The 18,707-nt window shown below is 45.0% G+C and overlaps 1 protein-coding gene across 2 annotated transcripts in view; it reads left to right on the plus strand.

Annotated features, from left to right (window-relative positions):
- The window catches only part of UBE2G1 (ubiquitin conjugating enzyme E2 G1), a 554,317-nt gene that overhangs the window by 201,815 nt on the left and 333,795 nt on the right, over window positions 1-18,707 (plus strand). The gene's annotated exons all lie outside the window — the stretch shown is intronic.

An 18,707-nucleotide genomic window follows, 5' to 3' on the forward strand; every position in this document is an offset into this window, starting at 1 on the left:
CCAGAAAGACGTTGGCTCTTGGGCCCTCATTCCCACACCGGCTATTTAATAACAACAATAGTAGATTTGGTTATTTCTTTCCTTCTTTCCCCACTTTTCCTCTAGGCCTCAAGTAGGGTTATAGCATGTTAAAATATAAAACCAATCAAAAGCACATAAATCCACATTAAGGATAGGTGTGAGGACCTTCTTAGTGGTTGTGCTCCCAGGCTGCGCAACTCCTTCCCATAGGAGACTTGGTTGGTCCCATCCTTGTTGGCAGGCAAAGACCTTTTTATTTAACCACTAACTAGCTGTCTGCAGAAGGTTCTTTGAATGATGTTTTTTTGGTACAGTACTATTTTTTGTATCATCATTGCTGTGTTTTTTAACCTTTACACGTTAATGGTGCCTTCAAGTAGGATACTTTACTAAATTATTACAATTTTTTGCTATGATGATTGGTTTTGGGATCCATTTTGTTTTTTAAACTGTATTGTAAGCCACCCCGGCTTACAGTATTGAGGGGAGCCAGAATGTAAAAAATCAGGAGTGATATGACAGAAGTCTGTGAAATACTGAGCACTGGAAAAAGGGTGGAACATAGGCACATTTTATCTATATCTCCATTGGCCTGTTTACAGACTGCCAAATAAATCTGCTTCGGGTCTCTTTGGAGGTATGCTATTTAAATGACGCATGGGTCCTAAGAGTCCGGAGTCCCGCGCCAAAGCCACTCTCCATTCCTAAGCACGGAGTGCAGCTTTGGTACAGCTTTCCGGATTCTTGGGGCATGCATCATTTAAACAGCATACCTCCAAAGAGACTCGAAGCAACTTTATTTTGGCAGTCTGGAACAGGCCATTGTAAAAAAACTGAGATGCCTTTCTCTGGTCTTCGGTTGAAACCTGTGTTTTGTTGTAATAATGATAATTTGAGCTTTTAAGTGTGGGACTTTCTCTTCCTTCCCCATTGTTTTTGCGCATCCCCAGAAGTGGAGCTGACATTGCTGGAAGTCTCTTTGGCCAGAGGGAGCATCACAAAAGTGCTGAATCCCTTGCAACCTTGCTGGACACCTGGAAACCTCCTTATAAAGCTGCTTCTTTGATTGCTTCCATGGCCACAGTCAGGCAAACCTGCTCTACAAATATGGCAGTTTGCTGGAGTCCTGTTTGAGCATACTGAATCAAAGAATCAAGAAGTTTGGAAGAGACCCAAGGGCCATCCAGTCCAACCCCATTCTGCCATACAGGAACTCCTCACAGTCAAAGCACACCCCATTGACAGATGGCCATCCAGCACTCTGCGCTTAAAGACCTCCAAGAAGGAGACTCTGTGCTCTCCAAGGGAGCGTCTTCCACTGTTGAACAGCCCTTACGGTCAGGACATTCTCTTAATGTTTAGGTGGAATCTCTCTTCCCTATAGCTTGCACCCATTGTTTCCATGTCGGTGTCTGGAGTATCAAAAACAAGCTTGCCCCCTCCTCATATGACATCCCTTCAAAACCTAAACAGGGCTTCATATCACCTTTAATCCTTCCTCTTCTCCAGGCTAAACATCCCCAGCTCCCTAACCTTTCAACGATGTATCCTGGATCCAGTATTTTCTGGGTTTTTTTATTTTATTTTACTTTTTATTTTCTGGGGGTCTTAACATGTGTGCTAGCAATTTTTCTTCATATCAGATTTTGGCAGACATCAAAGTTGTTGGATCAGGGATCTAGTCATTCTTAAAAACGAGAACCACAAGGCTAAGACGTTAAAAAAAAAAAGTGTTGCAAGGGTGTGTATATGTTACAAGACCAAGGACAAAACCTACCTGTACTTTCCTCACAAGCTTCTTCGCATCCCAGTAATGTATTTTTGGAGTGTGTGTATGTGAAGAGAGAACAGTAGAGTTGAAAATCATTCAACACTTGGCAGTGGATATCTTTGAAGTACTGAGACGGGGAATCCTTGTTTAAACTAGTTTACTACTAGTAGATTTCCATTTACTTTTTCTGCCTACCCTGCTCAGACAGCGTTCTAAATGGTCGCACCGCAGTTCTTTCATGGTGTGCTGAGCTATGTTGGTCGGTGATATGTCTTTTGAATTCTTAAAGGAACTGTAACTTCCCCACCGGACTCCCAGCTGAAGAGCGTATATAGGTTGGGAGCCTATATTGCGTTGTTGTAAAAACTGTCTTGTCTTCTTCTCCAGGAGCAACCCTGCGGCTGACCCTACAAGCATGCGATGTCAAAGGAAAAAGGAACAAATCTGGACCTGAAAATCTCCTTGTTGGAACCCTGGACAGGGGATGTAAGGGCTTGGTTTGGATTTTAATACTTTATTATCGTATATTACGCGACATAAGTCGACCTCATGTATAGTCGAGGGGCATGTTTTGGGGCCAAAGTTATGGATTTTGCTATGACCCGTGGATAAAACTTAGGGGCATACAGCAAAGGATCTAAAGCAGTGGTCCCAAACTGTGCTCTTTAAGGGGTTTTGGACTTCAGCTCCCAAATCCCAGACTATTGGCCAACATGGCCTGTGGCTTCTGGGAACTGAAGTCCAAAATCTATCAAAAGACAAAACCGTTTGGGGACCACTGATCTAAGGATGAAGCAAGTATGTAAAACGTGGTCAAAGAACTTACAAAATTCCAGCAGGCATAACTCTTTGTGCTTAGTCCTTAAGGATGACAGAATACAGAGGGTCAGTGCTTCCAGGACAGATTATAGTCTTGCTTTTCACCAGCGGAAATTTTAAATAACACAATTTTAAATAACAGTTAAGATGCAGTATTTACAATTGACCCATGGATAAGTCGACTTAGTTTTTTTGGGTCAATTTTTTAACCTCAATTTCTAGACTTAAACATGAGTATATAAGTAAAAAATGGACTTCCCTCCCTTCCAATTTGATATTTATGATGGTTTTCTCTTGAGAGTTGTGCAGAATCCTTCACATATGGAGCTGACCCTGTCTGATTCGACCAGATTCAACTGGTGTCTTGTTGAGTTGCAGTTTTTCAGTTTGATGAATTAATGAGTCTGTATTATGTTTCTCCCCCTAAAGGCTTCTTACAGAAACTGGGAAGAGACGAGCCAGTGTCATCTCTCCAGTGGAACTGACATGGCTTTGCAGGTCACACAAATCAGAATAAAGGTAGGATGAACCTATTAAACCTCTTGTAAGGGTGAATTGCTTTGTGTAGGGTGGTTTTCATTTCAAGAGATTTGGGTGGGAACGTTGGCTAACTAACCTGGCCCTTGTGGACTCCAAGGACAGTCCCACATTAAAAGTGAACACACGTGCTTACTTGTATAACTCACCTGGGTTTTGTTTTCAAATGGTGAAACTTGCATTTCAGGGGGGCGGAATGATTACAGATTTAGTCTAAGTTGGGATTGACACTTTAGATGTCCTTGGGGTCATCCCCCCAATTGTCCAAACATGGTTAAGCACACAGGGTCTTCAAGCTTTTGAAAGCCCTACTTGACTTAAAAGATCTTGCTCTTTCACAAGCAAGTTTGTTGAGAAGTACCCCGTTCCCAGAGAGGTGCAAGAGTATGAGCCTTCTTTCCACCAAGCAGAGATGCAGCACTTTTATGCTGAAATTGGTACAGGCTCTAGGGCAGCGATTCTCAACCTGTGGGTCATACCCCTTTGGGGGGGTCGAATGACCCTTCCAGGCTTGCCTAAGACCATCGGAAAACACATATTTTCAATGGTCTTAGGAACCAAGACACCGCAATGTATGGTTGGGGTCTCCACAACATGAGGAGCTGTATTAAAAGTTTGCGGCATTAGGAAGGTTGAGAACCACTGCTCTAGGGGCTATAAAAATGGGCAAGAGACCACATGGTGACCAATGGCCTACCTGTTGTCCTTCTCTGTTTCCAAACGTTTGCATCCTGAAGAAGTGAAATGGAAAATGCAGGGATCTAGCAATCTGTATAATAGGAAATATTCACTCCCAAAGGGTTCTAGGAGTGGCAGTTCACACGTTTTTGGATAGACAGTGGGAATATTGTCTTGAGTTCATCCCAGCCAGGGCCTCAAGGTTGACTCAACTGGCATCCTTCCGCGGTTGCTAAAATGAGTACCCAACTTGTTGGGGCAATTGGCTTACACATTTTAAACCGCTTAGGGAATGCTTAAGACACTTATAAGCATCATAGAAATGTACTTGCTATTGCTGTTGCTATGTTCAGAGTGTCTGAAGAGTTGGTGGATGCAGAAACAGCCTGGAGGATCCACAAGTGGCCCCTTGTTCCAGCGTTGCCCCCACACCCTTTCCCAGACCCTGGATCCACTTTGTTTTCCCTCCCCCTAGTTTGTGGCTATTACTAGCCGCCCCGATTGTCTTTTGACAGAGAGGCGGGGTAAAAAAAGCATATTATTACATTGTCATTATTGTTGTTATTATTATCGGCTCCATTCTTCCTCCTAGGTCGGAGAGGAGCCATAGGGGCCCCGGTGGGTTTGGTATTTGCTTACAACTGTTCTTCGGAGAAGTTTCACGCGGAGGAGCATTCAAAAGATTGAGAGTTATGACAAGAAGCTAAGGGATTTCCGCAGTTTGTGAAACAAGGAAATGGGAGCGGGGATGGGGGGAGTACCTTGTCCATACACCGAACATAGCTTCGGCCTCGGCCTTCCATCCATGTGAACTATTTCAAGTTATCCTCGAGCATCCTTGCTAAGTTGACTCTTTCCAAGCTTAGCATCCACCTTTGCCTGTCCCCCTTTCACATTGGGAAAACGTACTCTGCTTATTCAGGAACCCCTCCTTTGGTCTTTTAAACTTTCCTTTACAAAGAGGCATTGGAAAACTTGTCCCTAGAACAGAAAGCCCTTGTCATGTTCAAATTCGTACAAATGGAGTCCAGTTATTGCATAGCATGTTATGCTGTCAAAATGAGCAGGTCTCGACAGGCTTTAGGGTTGTTCCCTTCAGATCAAGCCCAAGCCTTGTGGATCCCTTTCTTTTTTGGGTTACATTTTCAGGATGGCACTTCACACGATGAGCTGGGAGAGGAAGATCCAGTTGGCTGGGTTGAAATGGAGGAGAGTGGACGAAGTGAAGTGAAAATGCAGCAGTGCAGAATTGCCAGGTACAATTCAACCCTATTTACACAGATTTGTGTGAGTAAAGTCATACCTTCGGTAACCCAGGTATCTGCAACGCCTTTTTTTGAACTCGATAGCTAATTCAGGGGAAAAAACACACAACAAAACAAAAGCAGGCATTGCTTCAAAATGGGTGGACATAGGCTTCCCTGCAAACGTTGTGTTTTAGAGGCTCTCTTCTTAAAGAGTCATTCTGACTGCAAAAATAGCCCTTGCCCCTTTAAGTTTTTACAAGGACCTCTATTAAAACCTGGAACCTTACAATTGAAAAAAACAACTTCTTTCTTGTGAAAAGGTAACCTGTTAGCATTTTGGTCATTCTTAACAAAAAGATAATACTTTTTGTTTTTAGTGACAACTTCTACTCTACCTAGCCGTGGTTTTATGCACAGTCTTGTTTCCAATCTCAGGGAGACGCTGTGTCACTGCCAGGCTTTTGCCCCTTTATTTTAAGGATCTTATTTGGGTGCGCGATGTCCGGTTTGCTTCCCTCTAGTACTTTGAGGTGAAGTTCTTGTGCACAAGGCAAGACAAGGCTGAGAGGCTCGGGGTGCAAGGCTTGGCCATTTTTGGGTACCCTCCGGTCCCGCTCGTCCGAACCCAATAGGAGCAAGAGCGCATGAGTGTGACAAGGCGGACGGGCGACACTGTTTTTTGGTGGGATGACCGTCTCCGAAGGACCCTGTCCTCATCCAGCAGCTGCACAAGATTGGTGAGGTTACTCTCTGCTCTGGATCCTTTTCCCTTTTTAACTCTAGATTTTTTGGTTAGCTTTCCTCATTCTTTTTTGATTGGTATTGTTTTTGCAACGTTTCCCCCCCCATCTCTGTTTCAGAAGAAAAAGTGGCCTACGATACAGATCAATACCTGGACTTTTCAGGCCTGATTTAAAGCTGTTTTGGAATTTCTATAGTAAACGTCTTCATGAAAAGTAAGTTTTTCCCTTTGGTTCGTTTTAAACCTCTAGATCAGCCCCTTTAATGATTTAGTACATATTAATATAAATCCAGTCGTTGGACCCTTTGTTTTATCAGGGGATCCGTCCCAGACACACCATCCCATTCAAACAAATCCCGCACATGCTCCAAGCTTCCATTTAAATGAATGGGCCCCTGTGCTCCTGTGCACGTGTGTCAGCCCTCCTTGATTGCTTATATAGTAGAAAAGCGGGATACAAATTAATTTTTTTTATGTATCATTAGAAGTCTTCCCAGCTGCCCAGGTGTAGGTGTAGGGTTGCCAGTGTGGGGGGAAAGAGAGACTTCTTTCTCCTCTGATATGGTTCTTTAAACTAAAAAATTCCACCCCCCCCCCCCCCCCCCCCCCCTTTGCGGATCAGATAATGACAGACCAGCAACGTCACACTCGATAAGAAAGGAAACCTGACTAGTCACTGAGAGAAAGTCCCCCCCTGTCCCAAAGTTGCCTTCCTCTTAAGATTTCTGCCCTGTCTTTTAGAACAGCACACTTTCTGCAGGATTCACCTAAAGCAGTGATGGCGAACCTATGGCACGCGTGCCCAGAGGTTGCACCAGCCCTCCTCTGGGGCACTTCCATCGTTCCCCCAGCTCAGATTTGTTACTAGAAAGCCCAAGGGCTGCACTTGCAATAACTATGGGGTTTCCCTGGGGTTCAGTTTTTGGCACGCGGTCCCTGTAAAGGTTCCCACCTCACTGACCTAAGCATGTTATCATAATGTTTTGTATGTCTCTCCACTGTGGTTTCACCTTGCTCTGCTTTGTTTTGATTATGGCTATTTATATTATTAAAATTTATTTATAGAGCTCTGTGGATTTGCATTTGATTAATAATTAGTCATTGCTTGAAAAACGCACCAACTAAACTGTCCTATTTGTTTTCTTCTTTGGTCTTTTGGTGGTCCCTTAGCAGCAAGTCCAAACCTGGCCCCTCCAGCTGTTTTTGTCTTTCAGCTCCTTGAAGCCTCAGCCACCTCACCACGGTTTTTGGGATTCCCTGGGAGCTGAATCCCAACACCTGGAGGGCCAGCGTTTTGGCATCACCGCCTTAGAGCAGACCGTTATCCTTTTTTCCGTGGCTTGTTTGAAACCTATAACAGGACCTGGAGTTAATCCTCTCTTCCACCTATTGCGTCCAGTTGAAGGTTGGCAATAAAACTGATAGTAAAGAAGAGCTGGCAGATGTTACAAAAGCTGGGGCTAATTTTAGGGTGGGCAACTGTGCCATTGTTCCCTTTATGCCTCACGGTGCCGCCCCCAAGTGACACTCACTCTCTGGCCACCCTTTTTGACCAGTTTTTTGGCCATTTTTTTTTTTTTCTTTGGCATTGTTTTGGGGAAATTTTGGAGGCCCTTTTGGGTATAGGAACTTTAAGGATTCCAAACTTTCTCCTCTTGTGAGTCGAAGACTTCCATCTGGCATCCATAATTGTTTGGTTTTTTTTGGGTTTATGTGGCCATGTTCCCCTAGAAAGTATTATTTCCTGATGTTTCACCACATCTGTGGCGGGCATCTTCGAGAATGCTGCCATGGAAGAGATGGGGTTATTTATACTGTGTAGTCCTGTTTGGAGAGTTATTATATAACCCTCCTCCTCGTCCATCGCCAGCGTTCCTTCCTGAAATGCCAGCCCAATGTCGGTAAGTCCCCTTCTAGAACATGGCCACATAACCCCAAAAACCCACAAAAATTTATGTTCTCCTCTTGTACCTTCCTTTGAACCGTCTCTGAAAGGATGCTCTTGACCCGCCTAGCCCCACTCTCCCACTTTTTGTTTCCTTACCCCCCAGCCCACGGAGAGTGCATCGATGCCCAACCATGTTGCTTCGCTTCTCCGGCTCTTATCTGTCTCCGGGCTCACCGTTCAGGAGGCAAAGCCGCCAGTCCTCAGGATACGCTCAGAGCAAAGCGCCCAACGTGGCAAGCGCTAGGAACTTTCACAGACATCTTGAGTATCCCCCCTTTCCCCTGAACAAAAGCCTCCTTCCCATGTAACCTGAGCTGCATGCCAGGAGCTTAAAAACACAGAACAGCAAAGGGGGGTCCTGGTTATTCTTTGTTTTAAGCATGCATTTGCTTTGTCTTTCCTCACTTAACATTGAACAGGACAGTGAGTCCAACCCCACTCGGACCCTTAAGCAGGTTCCGGAAGACCACCTTGACCAACGGACCAGCTGTCTTCCTTCTTCTCCCACAACACCATCAGCGGGCAGCTTTTTTTTTGCAATTGTTGTATGTTTGCAGGGCTGGAAATTTCAGCTACTCTTGATTTTATCTTTTTTCCTCTCTCCAAATCCAAGCATCTCAAGAATCGTACTTGAAAAGGTGTTTTTAGAATAGCATATCCGAATATTGCCTTCAGCCTGTTGGTCTTCAGAACATGCATCTCATGGCCCCTCCCCCTCTTCCTACCACTTACCATAATAATATACTATGGCCTGTTCCAGACTGCCCAAATAAACTGCTTGGGTCCCCCTTTGGAGGTAGCTGTTTAAATATGTATGCATCCTAGAACCAAAGCCGGCACCAAATCGCCCCTCCAGTTCTTAGAATGGATGTGGCTTTGGCGCGCAGCCTCCGACTCTAGGACCCATGCATCATTTAAACACATCCTCCAAAGAGACCCCAACAGCTTTTATTTGGCAATCTCTAACAGGCCTGGAAAGAAGACAAACTCTACTAAGAATAACCATCAGATTCCAGAACACAGGAAGTGAGAAAAATACTTCCTCCCTTTCTAAAAATTAGAACCTTGCTGTAAAAAACAGAACAACATTCCGGAGCCGGTTATTGCAACCCTTGTTGGTACTTTCCTGGTTGGACCCATGGGGCCTAAATACTCTGGAATGTTTAGGAAGATTCATGCTTTTTGGCTAACTGTGCACACAGTTTTGTTAATTTTTATGCTGAAGAATTGGTACTTCTGCTAGGGTGTCCTGTTTACAAAAATGCACGTAATAAATATATATATAATATATATATAATATATATATAACACACACAGTGTACCCTCCGGATAAACGAAATACCCAGGTTACGAAATTTTCGGATACGAAAAATCCCATAGGGAATTTTTTTCGGGTTACGAATGTTTTTCGGGTTACGAAAAAACTTTTGGTGCTTTTTTTTTTTTCGGCTTTTTTTTCCCGCCAATCGCGGCTTTTCCCATTAGCCGCCTTAGGCAATTCCGGCTTACGAAGGCTTTTCGCGGGTTCCGAAAGCCGGCCCGCGAACGAATTAATTTCCGACCCGAGGCCCACGTATATATATACGTAGTGTGTGTGGGTGTTTGTGTGTGTGTTTGTGTATATATATATATATATATTATAGATATATAATAGTTTTTTTTAAATGATTCTTCCCCCTGTTTTTTTAAGAAACATTAACAGAACAGGACACAACCCTCCTGTTCCAACTCCGTTTCAATCCCTGTGTCATTTTTTCAGGTAAACGATCATTGTGGATTGCATTGTTTTTAGGTTTTTCCTCCTTTCACAACTCCTGTCCTCTTTCTTCTTGCTCAGTGCAGCGTTCATTGAATTTGACGTTTTCGCCAAAAGCACGACCTATCCCATAAAGTTGTTTGAAGTTTTTTAGTGGGTTTTGGGGCACTTTTGGCCAGTTTCTAGAAGAGTTTTCCTGATTTTTCGTCCCCGCATCTGTGGCTGGCATCTTTCAGGCTTTGGCTGTTCCAGAAAACGACAAAAATAAATCCTGGGCTTGGGGTCCTCTTTGGAAGTAGGCCTATTTAAGTGATTCATGCATCCTAAGAATCCGGAAGCTGCACCAAAGCGGCCCTCCATGCTTAGGATGGAGTTGGCGTTGGCACAACATCGAACTCGTTCGGAACCCATGCAATCAGTTTAAACAGCATACCGCCAAAGAAACCCCAAGCAGCGTTATTTTGGACAGTCTGTAAACAGGCCTGTGGTTTTTGGCTTCCTTTGCCGTGGAATAGTTGGTTTTGGGAAATAATTGAGACCAAAACTGAATTAAAAAATACAATGAAAGTGTCTTTGTCTTTTGTCCAGTGAGCAAGAATCCCAGGGGGGCCTGTCCTGTTGTAGTAACCAAAAAAAAAGGAAGGAAACGACTACAGAAATGATGTGGATAAGGGGCCTAGCGGTGATGGGAGACCAAGCCTGATGGTGGATGGCCGAGAGAGGTTGTAATTCTTGATATTTGTAATATATAAATATTATTTGGTTTATTTTTCTTCATGTAGAAGTGTGGCACTCTGTTTTCTGGCCGACTAACCTGTGGTTCCTGGTCAGATGTTTCCCAATTATAGACTGCAAAGCCCTTGGCCTCAAAAGTTTAAAGTTATAAAATTCCCAAAATTGAAAGAATAACAGTGGGTGAACATGAACCCCTATTCTGCTGGAAGGATGTAGTGCTTCATCAGTTGTCGGGTTGGGAACGGTGGGTAAGCCCAATTTTACCTAACCACCCACCAACCTCTAACCGCGCTAAACCTTCTAAAACTAACAACGCCGAATTGCCGTTGTTCTCTCCCAAGCAGCCCTTACTGGCTGAAATTTGGATTGGAAGCCGCTCTAGTATATCTGGGTTTTGTTTATATGTGTGTTATAGGATTGTTGCGGGCTGGAAAGTGGACTCTCCTACATACGGACTGGTGAAAATTGGTGTGGCCTGCTACAACCCTGCTCCGTTGCGTGAAGCCAAACTACCACCCCCCTTTTTCTTGATGGCTTCGCACTCCTTATTCTTTTTTCTTTCTTTCCAGTGTGAAATTGTTTTTTGTGACTGGGGGTTGCCCAGCCAGATACTGTCCTGTGCCTCTCCTCCCCTATTCTGTCTTCCAGGCAGCCTTCTTTCCTTGGTGCTACTTTGCCCCCGAAGGGCAAGGATTTTGGCATCCAAGACCCTGGCCACGAGTCTTGACAAACTGTAAGGCTTTCAGCAAAATGACCGAAGCTAGAAGAACTTTTCCTCGATGGATCTGAATGTCCTTAAACGCTCCAGTATAGCCCTGTTCACTTTAGTTGTATTTTTTTCCATCCAGATGTGCAACGTTCCTTTTGAGCGTCAAGACCATTTTAGAGCGCTCCCTCCCGATACATGGGGAACATTGTGACAAAACTGGCCAACCTTCGTCCTTCCTCCTTTGGTGGCTCGCCAACTGGTAGTGGCTCATGAGAGTCCTTTGAGCATTGCCTCTTTCCCTGTTTAAGTTCAATATATTTCCACTCAGTGTCCTCATGGGGTGTTTTACATTGCCGGCGGCTCCCATTTGTCAACAGGTCCTCTGGCTCCCATCAATCTAGATTGGAGGACCTCAAGTCCTACATGGCTCTATATGGCTGGGAGGGTGCACCTGTTCCCCGGCCCTGCAGATCCCATGGACATCCTGAAGTCTCCTTTTCCAGGTCCCTCCATCCGCTTCCACCCCTTCAGGGCCACTTCCCTGGGGGTGTTGGGAGGACAAGTTGACCCTTGACTCTTGTTCCTCCATAGTTGGTGTGGGGGCATATGGTGTTAATGTTGATTTTTCTTTCTCCCTTTTGTAAGGTAACAAAATGCTTGCTGTGTTCTCCGATGACCTTCCTCAGGACTTCCTGCACTTAACATCCCCACCCGTAAACCCTCCGCGGAGTCCACATCTCTTGACCACGCTTACTCAATGATTGTCCCATGGAACTCTGGGGACCGTCCAAATACGGTAGGCCCGCCCAAGTCAGAAAGTGGGCAGGCGCCTAAACTGCAAGCTCGTGGTTTATTTTTAAAAACCGGCTGAGTGGGACCGCGCAGATGCGATGATATAATATTTACTGTATATCTCTTAACGTCCTAGAAATTTTTAGTCAAAAATGACCCACTAAATCCCTTAATCCAGGTCCACATGTAAGTATGTGCCTGTTACAGACAGCCCAAAAATAAAGCTGCTTTGAGTCACTTGGAGGTATGGTATTCATGATGCATGCGTCCTAAGAGTCCAAAAGCCGCACCAAACACACGTCCCCGGTCCTAAGGATTGGTGCAGCTTTTGGGTGGCTTTTGGATCTTAGGACTTATGCATCATTGAAATACACATACCCTCCAAAAGTGGATCGAAGCAGCTTATTTTGGCCTGTCTGTAACAGGCCAGTCCACTTAGCCCCATAAAAATAGAAACCATCCCCTGATGAAAGCAAGACTTAGTCTCTCCTGGAACACTAATCCCCCTCTATTCTTTCATCCATCCATCTTCAGTGGACACAAACAGTTAGACCCCCTGCAATTTGCAAGCTCTTGGCATTGTTTTCCTTTGTCACCCTTTAGATCCTTTGTTACATGCCCTTATGTTTGACCCCTCGACTTATCCATGGGTTATATCAAATCTTAATTTTGGCCCCAAAACTTGCCCTGACTTATACATGAGACAGGCTTCAGACAAATATTCCTCTGATTATGGCTTTTTTTTATTTTGGCAGATGCCTATTTAACAGGCAGGTTCTGGTATTTCCTTCGCTGCGTCCGGGGAAATTTTTAATAAGAAAAACAGAATACGAATGCAAGACCACAAAATCGCCACACCACTTCGATAAGAAACACAAAATACAAAGGATTCTTATTTAGAATGTACGTCTATACGCACTATAGTTGACCTCATGTAGTAAGTCGGTCGTAGGGCCGAAATTATGATTTTCATGACCATGGATAAGTAAGGTAAAATTTAGGGGCATATGGCAAAGGATCTAAGCCAAGTAAAACAGTCAAAGAACTTACAAAATTCCAGCAACATAACCTTTGTGCGTCTTAAGACTGAGTGGGATGAGAGAGGAGGGGATGGTGCTTCCAGGATAGTTAATTCTTGCTTTCACCAGGGATGGTTCCTTCTTTTAATAAGAGTTAAGATACAGATTTACGTGGATAAGTCAGCTCAGGTTTTTTTGGGTCAATTTTTGACCCAAATTTCTAGACTTATACATGAGTATGCAGTAAATACTGTGGTAAAACCTGAGACTTGGAGCCCAGGTTTGGTGCTACCAGGAGCGAGGCGGGTTGAATCATGTAGACACTGAATCTGCATTTTAGGACTAAGGTCCTATACAGACTGCCAAAATAAAGCTGCTTGGAGTCTCTTTGGAGGTATGCTTTTAAATGATGCGCTGCCACCAAAGCTGCCCTCCAGTGCTTAGAATGGGAGTGTGGCTTTGGTGCGACCTCCGACTCTTAGGACCCATCACCATTTAATAGCATGCCTCCAAAGAGACCAAGCAGCTTTTTTTGGCAGTCTGGAACAGGCCTTGTTTCCAGATGTCGCGGGACATCTGTCCCCAGGCTCTTTCTCGGATGGATTGCAAAACGGGCGGCCAATTCTTTCCTTTTACTTATACCAGATGGCCTGGACAGTGGCAGCACGAGCAGCCGGTGGTGCTGCGCACATGGGCTGCCGAATCCCCCATAACTATGACAACAACTGCCACGACGTCACCGTCTCCTTGTCCAGGGCAACTTACTTTGAGGTGGAATTTGATGAAAAGATGCGAAACGGAGAGGAGGTAACTCATGGGGCATTTCCGTGGGTAGCGTTCGCCTTACAGTTTTTTGGGCTGCGCTGCTGAAGGCATTCGAGAATGCAATAGCTAGCTTGGGTGCACACAGTACCTTTGTATCAGAGCACTTCCAGGAAGCTTTGGGGCAAAAGAGGAAGAACCTTATGCATACTGTTGCCGCCCTCTCTTCTTGCCCTCGTTTCAACACTGACTGCTACCTACATATACTCAACGATAAGTTGACCTATAAACGAGGCAAGTTTTGGGGCCAAAATCATGGATTTTTTCCGACCCGTGGATAAGTCGAGGGTAAAACCTAGGGCACAAAGCAAAGGACAGGATGAAGCAAAACAAAACAGGGTCAAAGGACTTAGAAACGCATGGCACTGCAGAACAAAACAGATACGGTGAAGGCCTTTGTAGCCCCACAGTCTGGTTACTTCCCCCCCTTCTTTCAGTAGACATTCATCATTGTGATTCTTTGCTGTCAAGTTACTTCAGAAAGAAGCACAGAGTCTATATACCTTAAGCATCCACCTTTCTAACAACATTGGCCTTCCTTTATCTTTGCACATGAGAGGATTCTTGGTCCAGAGGAAGCTATGGTTTTAAAGAAGGCTTCCCTGCGGCCGTGCCAAACAAATGGCACTACTTTAATCATGGATACTCATCCTATACCCAAGATAGAATGGACGCTTTGGCTAGGTAACCATGCTTCCCAGGCCCTACATTGAGAATGTCATGCAGGTAAACGTACATGCCTCACTTTCCAGATTAGACAAGCAAAGACGTCATACAAGCCCACTTGACATTTGTTCTTTCTCCCTTTACAATGTGCCTTCCTAGATACGATTACCTGGAATTTACTGATTCCAAAGGGGGGAAAACTCGCTATGATACCAAAGTGGGCACAGACAAATGGCCTAAGGTGAGTGCATGAATATGGGGCACACGATGTTGCATAAAATCTTGATTTCCTTGTAATGTGATGGGGGGCCCTTAAAGGAGAAGCAGAATCTTTTAACTGTGGAGACGAAGGACACACATGCCTGTTTAGGTGTCCATATTAAACATCTTGACATTAATATGAGAAACCTGCATCTCCATGCTTGCCAGACTGTATTTCCATCATATGTTTAAAGCGAGAAAAGGTACTGGTGGGAGACAGTAGAAGCATGATGGCAAAACTGGTTGGTTAGCATTTGTAGCGCTGGTCTCTTTTTCCCCCCTTGTGTTTTTCTGTCATACTACTCTTGGCAAAAAAAATCTGTCTTGTTGCTTTGTAGAAAGTGACGTTTAAGGCTGGCCCTTGGCTGCAGTTTCTCTTTCACTCCGACAGCCGCAACAACGAGTGGGCTACAAGTTCTCTGTCACCGCGTACGGTTTGCCGGACGTTGACGTTTCGTGGAGCTTGGATTTGCACCTGCTGGTGGCCAGGCTGCTGGGGCGCTGGCTTCTCAGAGTATGATGTTGAAATCCCCCCGGGTGAGTTCAGTAGGGTTTTGAAGCCTTGTATTTCCAGCTCACAAGCAGTAACTTGGCTTGGCACTATTGTTTGCTTCCCCCTTCACCTGCCTAACTGAAGTGGCAGAGCATTGCTTGAATATATGAGACAGGCTTTGATGCACCTGTTCATTGTCGACTATAAAGGATGGGGTGGGGGTTGGATTGCTAAAACAGGGAGGAGGAAGTATGGGAATGAGTGGAGCCAATTCCCCCATGACTCTTTCCCACTGGCTTCATGCCCCCTACAGCAGGCTAAAGATACAGTGCACCCACATCATACACGGGCGTGCCATGTATGCGCTGGAAGGGCAATGGTGCGCGTGCCATGGCACAAGCCCATTGTTTTCAATGGGCTGCCACTACACAGGTATTTCCCTTATGGTTGTGTCGAACGGATCCCCCACATAAGGGAAGGGCGCACTGTAGTACTTGTAGTATGTTATTTTGGTTTTTATCTTTGTGGTTGTTTAAATAAATTATGGTGTGCCTGCATCATACGGGGCACGACATACGTGGCTTTCAACACATGCTGAAAGCTGCACTGCAAGAAGCCCTGGCGCGCCTGGAGGAAGTATGGGGGTGCGCCCAGGGTGCAGTGCGCCACACCGAAGGCACAAGCCCAGTGTTTCTACCTGGAATTTCCTTACGCGAGGGGGTCTGGAATGGATCCCCCGTGTAAGGAAGGCCCACTGTACAATAAAGTAAGAAATAAAAACAAATAACAAGGAATACCTATTGATCCTGTCCTGTTATTCCGGCAACCCTGTCGAACAAAAGTGAGGTATGGGGCCTTATATGGCCTGCGGGTGACACTCACTCGCCCATTCTGGTGTCAAAAAGTGTGCATGTGTGGTTGGGTCTGCATCGAACATCCTTTTCTCATTCACGTATTTCATATTTCTGAGCCGTAATCCCAAATTCATTTGCTAGAGCCAGTTGTAAAGCCTCGCTGTTCTCATATCGGCCCTGTTTCTGTCGTTCTCTCCAGAGGCAGGAACCGAAGTGGAGGCCTCCTGCGAAAGTGACGGCGTTCTGCATCTCCTATGGAAGCCGGTCTCTCAGGCATCAGATGCGTTCTGACAGAACTTGAGAGAGTGTGAGCTAAAGAAAGCACAGTGGAGGATAAAGAGGTATTTTAAGTCCAAGTTTCTCACAGCTAGTAACGCCATGACCAGGGGGACATGAGACAGTGGGCATCTCACCATGCTCCTCATGCTTCTTGAGCTGGTGTCACAAAGCCCTGTTTTCAACACTGTAAAAATCCATGGTTGGTCTTGATGGAGGAGCAACGGGATGAACACATTTTGGAAGGAGAAGGCAGTAACCTGCCTCAGTGGAAGGCTGTTGCTGATGCCACTTTCTCCTTTTCAGCTGTCGGCTCCGATGCCAGCGACTGTCATAAATTTCTCCTTGACTTCTCAAAGTCAGACCCGGCCGAGGAGTTCAGTGGGCCAAATTCTGAGCTTTTCAAAGGACCCACACAGGCATGTAAAAAACAGGCCCCAAAGACTGATTGTGCTGGTTCCACGTTGACAAGCTGTCCAGTCTACATTTGCTGCTTTGGGTATCTCTCTCCAGATTTGTTTGAGAAGCTGCAAAAATATGGTAACTCCACCTTAGTGACTATATGTCTGTGTATTCAGTACTGAGGGCTACTGCTCGGATTTTAATAACCGGCTCTCAAATGTGATGTGCATGTTCCTTCCAACTAAGATTTGCCCGCTTTGCGCGCTTCCGCTCACAGAAGGGGAGAACTGCATTCTCTGGCCTGAGAAACACACAATGTGCTTCTTATGCAGAGGGAAAGAAGCGCAAGGACACTTCCCTCGATAACTTGGTATGGGAATATAGAATGTGCCTCGAAATAATATGGGAATGGACTGTGTCCTGAAAGTGGTGGGCGGTGTGGATTTAACTTACAGAACGCTGTGAGTGCATTCCTTACTACTTGGTACAATCAACTTCTGTGACTATTCCATATCAAACATAGATTCTCCCAAACTTTACTCAAGCTTCCCTATACAATCGGTTACTCACTTAACCAGGAGTGTGCCAATTGCCCTGCTTCACTATTGGCTTTGCTTAACTTAGTGCTTCCTAAACCTTTCCTTCCAGTGTTTTGGACTTCAGCTTCCAGACATCCGAGACTTGGAGAGCTGAAGTCCAACTACCTGGGGCCAGAGTTTGGGAATCACTCCCTCTCGACTTAAGCCAACTCAAAAGCAAAAGATACCTTATTTAAAATCACTGATGTTTTTTTTCATTATTGATGCATATTTTGGTGTGGAAAAAAGAACTGGCTTACCGTAGATCAGTGATGGTGACCTTTTAACAGACCGAGTGCCAAAACTGCAACCCAGACCCCACTTATTATTGCAAAGTGCCTCACCCTCTGGCTTTCTAGTAGAAACTTTGGCAAACTCTATGCTGGAGTCAGCATGTGTGCCCACAGCGAGGGCTCTGCGCGCCACCTCTGGCACCCATGCCATAGGTTCGCCATCACTGCCATAGATACTCCGACTATAAGCAACCTCATATAAAGTCGAGGGCAAGTTTGGACCAGAGTTATGCATTTTGCTAGACCCGCAAATACGTCGAGGGTAAAAACTTAGGGCGTTTAGCAAGGTTGTAAAGGATGGAGCAAAGCTCAAACAATGTCAAAGGACTTACAAAATCCACAAACATAACTCTCGCTAGTCTTAAGACTGGATGGATGAGCGAGTAAGGATCAGTGTCTCCAATATGATACTCTGCTTCCCACTAGGAAATGGCTCCTTCTTTTAATAAGAGTTCATGCATTCTCTGCATTGACCCCACGATAAGTCGACTAAAGTTTTTTGGGTCCAAATTTTGACCCCAAATTCTCGGACTTAACATGATATATACAGTGCTTTTCTTTTCTTCTTTCTAGTATTTCTCCTTCCCTATAGCCAAGGATTTCAGTGTGCGTTATGCAAAATCAGTCCAACCATGTAAAGCAGTAAGAATAATTTAGACCTAAAAGCAGTTTGAACCTCCCGACGATTTTACTACAGAACCAACCTCTTACAACACCTTATGACAATTTAAAGCCATGCGCAATATTGAGGACCTGGTTGTTTTGTGTGTGCAAAACAGGAGCCAAGCTTTTCCAGCCTGCCGATGGCAGGAGAAGTCCATCATGACCTCTGCATCTGTTCTGTCTTGGCTGTGCAACCGATCGGATTAAAAGATCTCCTTTTCTTACTCGGTTTCTCTGTCTTCACAGTCAACAGCGGAGGGAAAACGCCTCTGAGCGAAGAGTTTGCACAAGTGTATTCTTTGGGCTGATGGATTCGAATATGGATGGTAAATTTCCTCCTCACTCTTGGGCCTGTACAGTGTCTGCCATTGAGCGCTGGGTACTTCTTTCCACGTTGCCTGATAAAACCGTTACCAAAGGTTACTTTTAAACATTGAGATTTCATAGATTTTTGTGGGTTTTTCAGGCTCTGTGGCCATGTTGAGAAGAGTTTATTCCTGACGTTTCGCCACAAATCTATGGCTGGCATCTTCAGAGAATGCTGGCATGGAAGAGAGCTGGGTACATGCCTTTTTTCCTTGCTTCTGTAAAATACAGCTTTCACAGCAAACAAGGCCACCTGAAA

Source organism: Sceloporus undulatus, chromosome 11 (assembly GCF_019175285.1).
Source record: "Sceloporus undulatus isolate JIND9_A2432 ecotype Alabama chromosome 11, SceUnd_v1.1, whole genome shotgun sequence".
Classification (NCBI taxonomy): Eukaryota; Metazoa; Chordata; class Lepidosauria; order Squamata; family Phrynosomatidae; genus Sceloporus; species Sceloporus undulatus.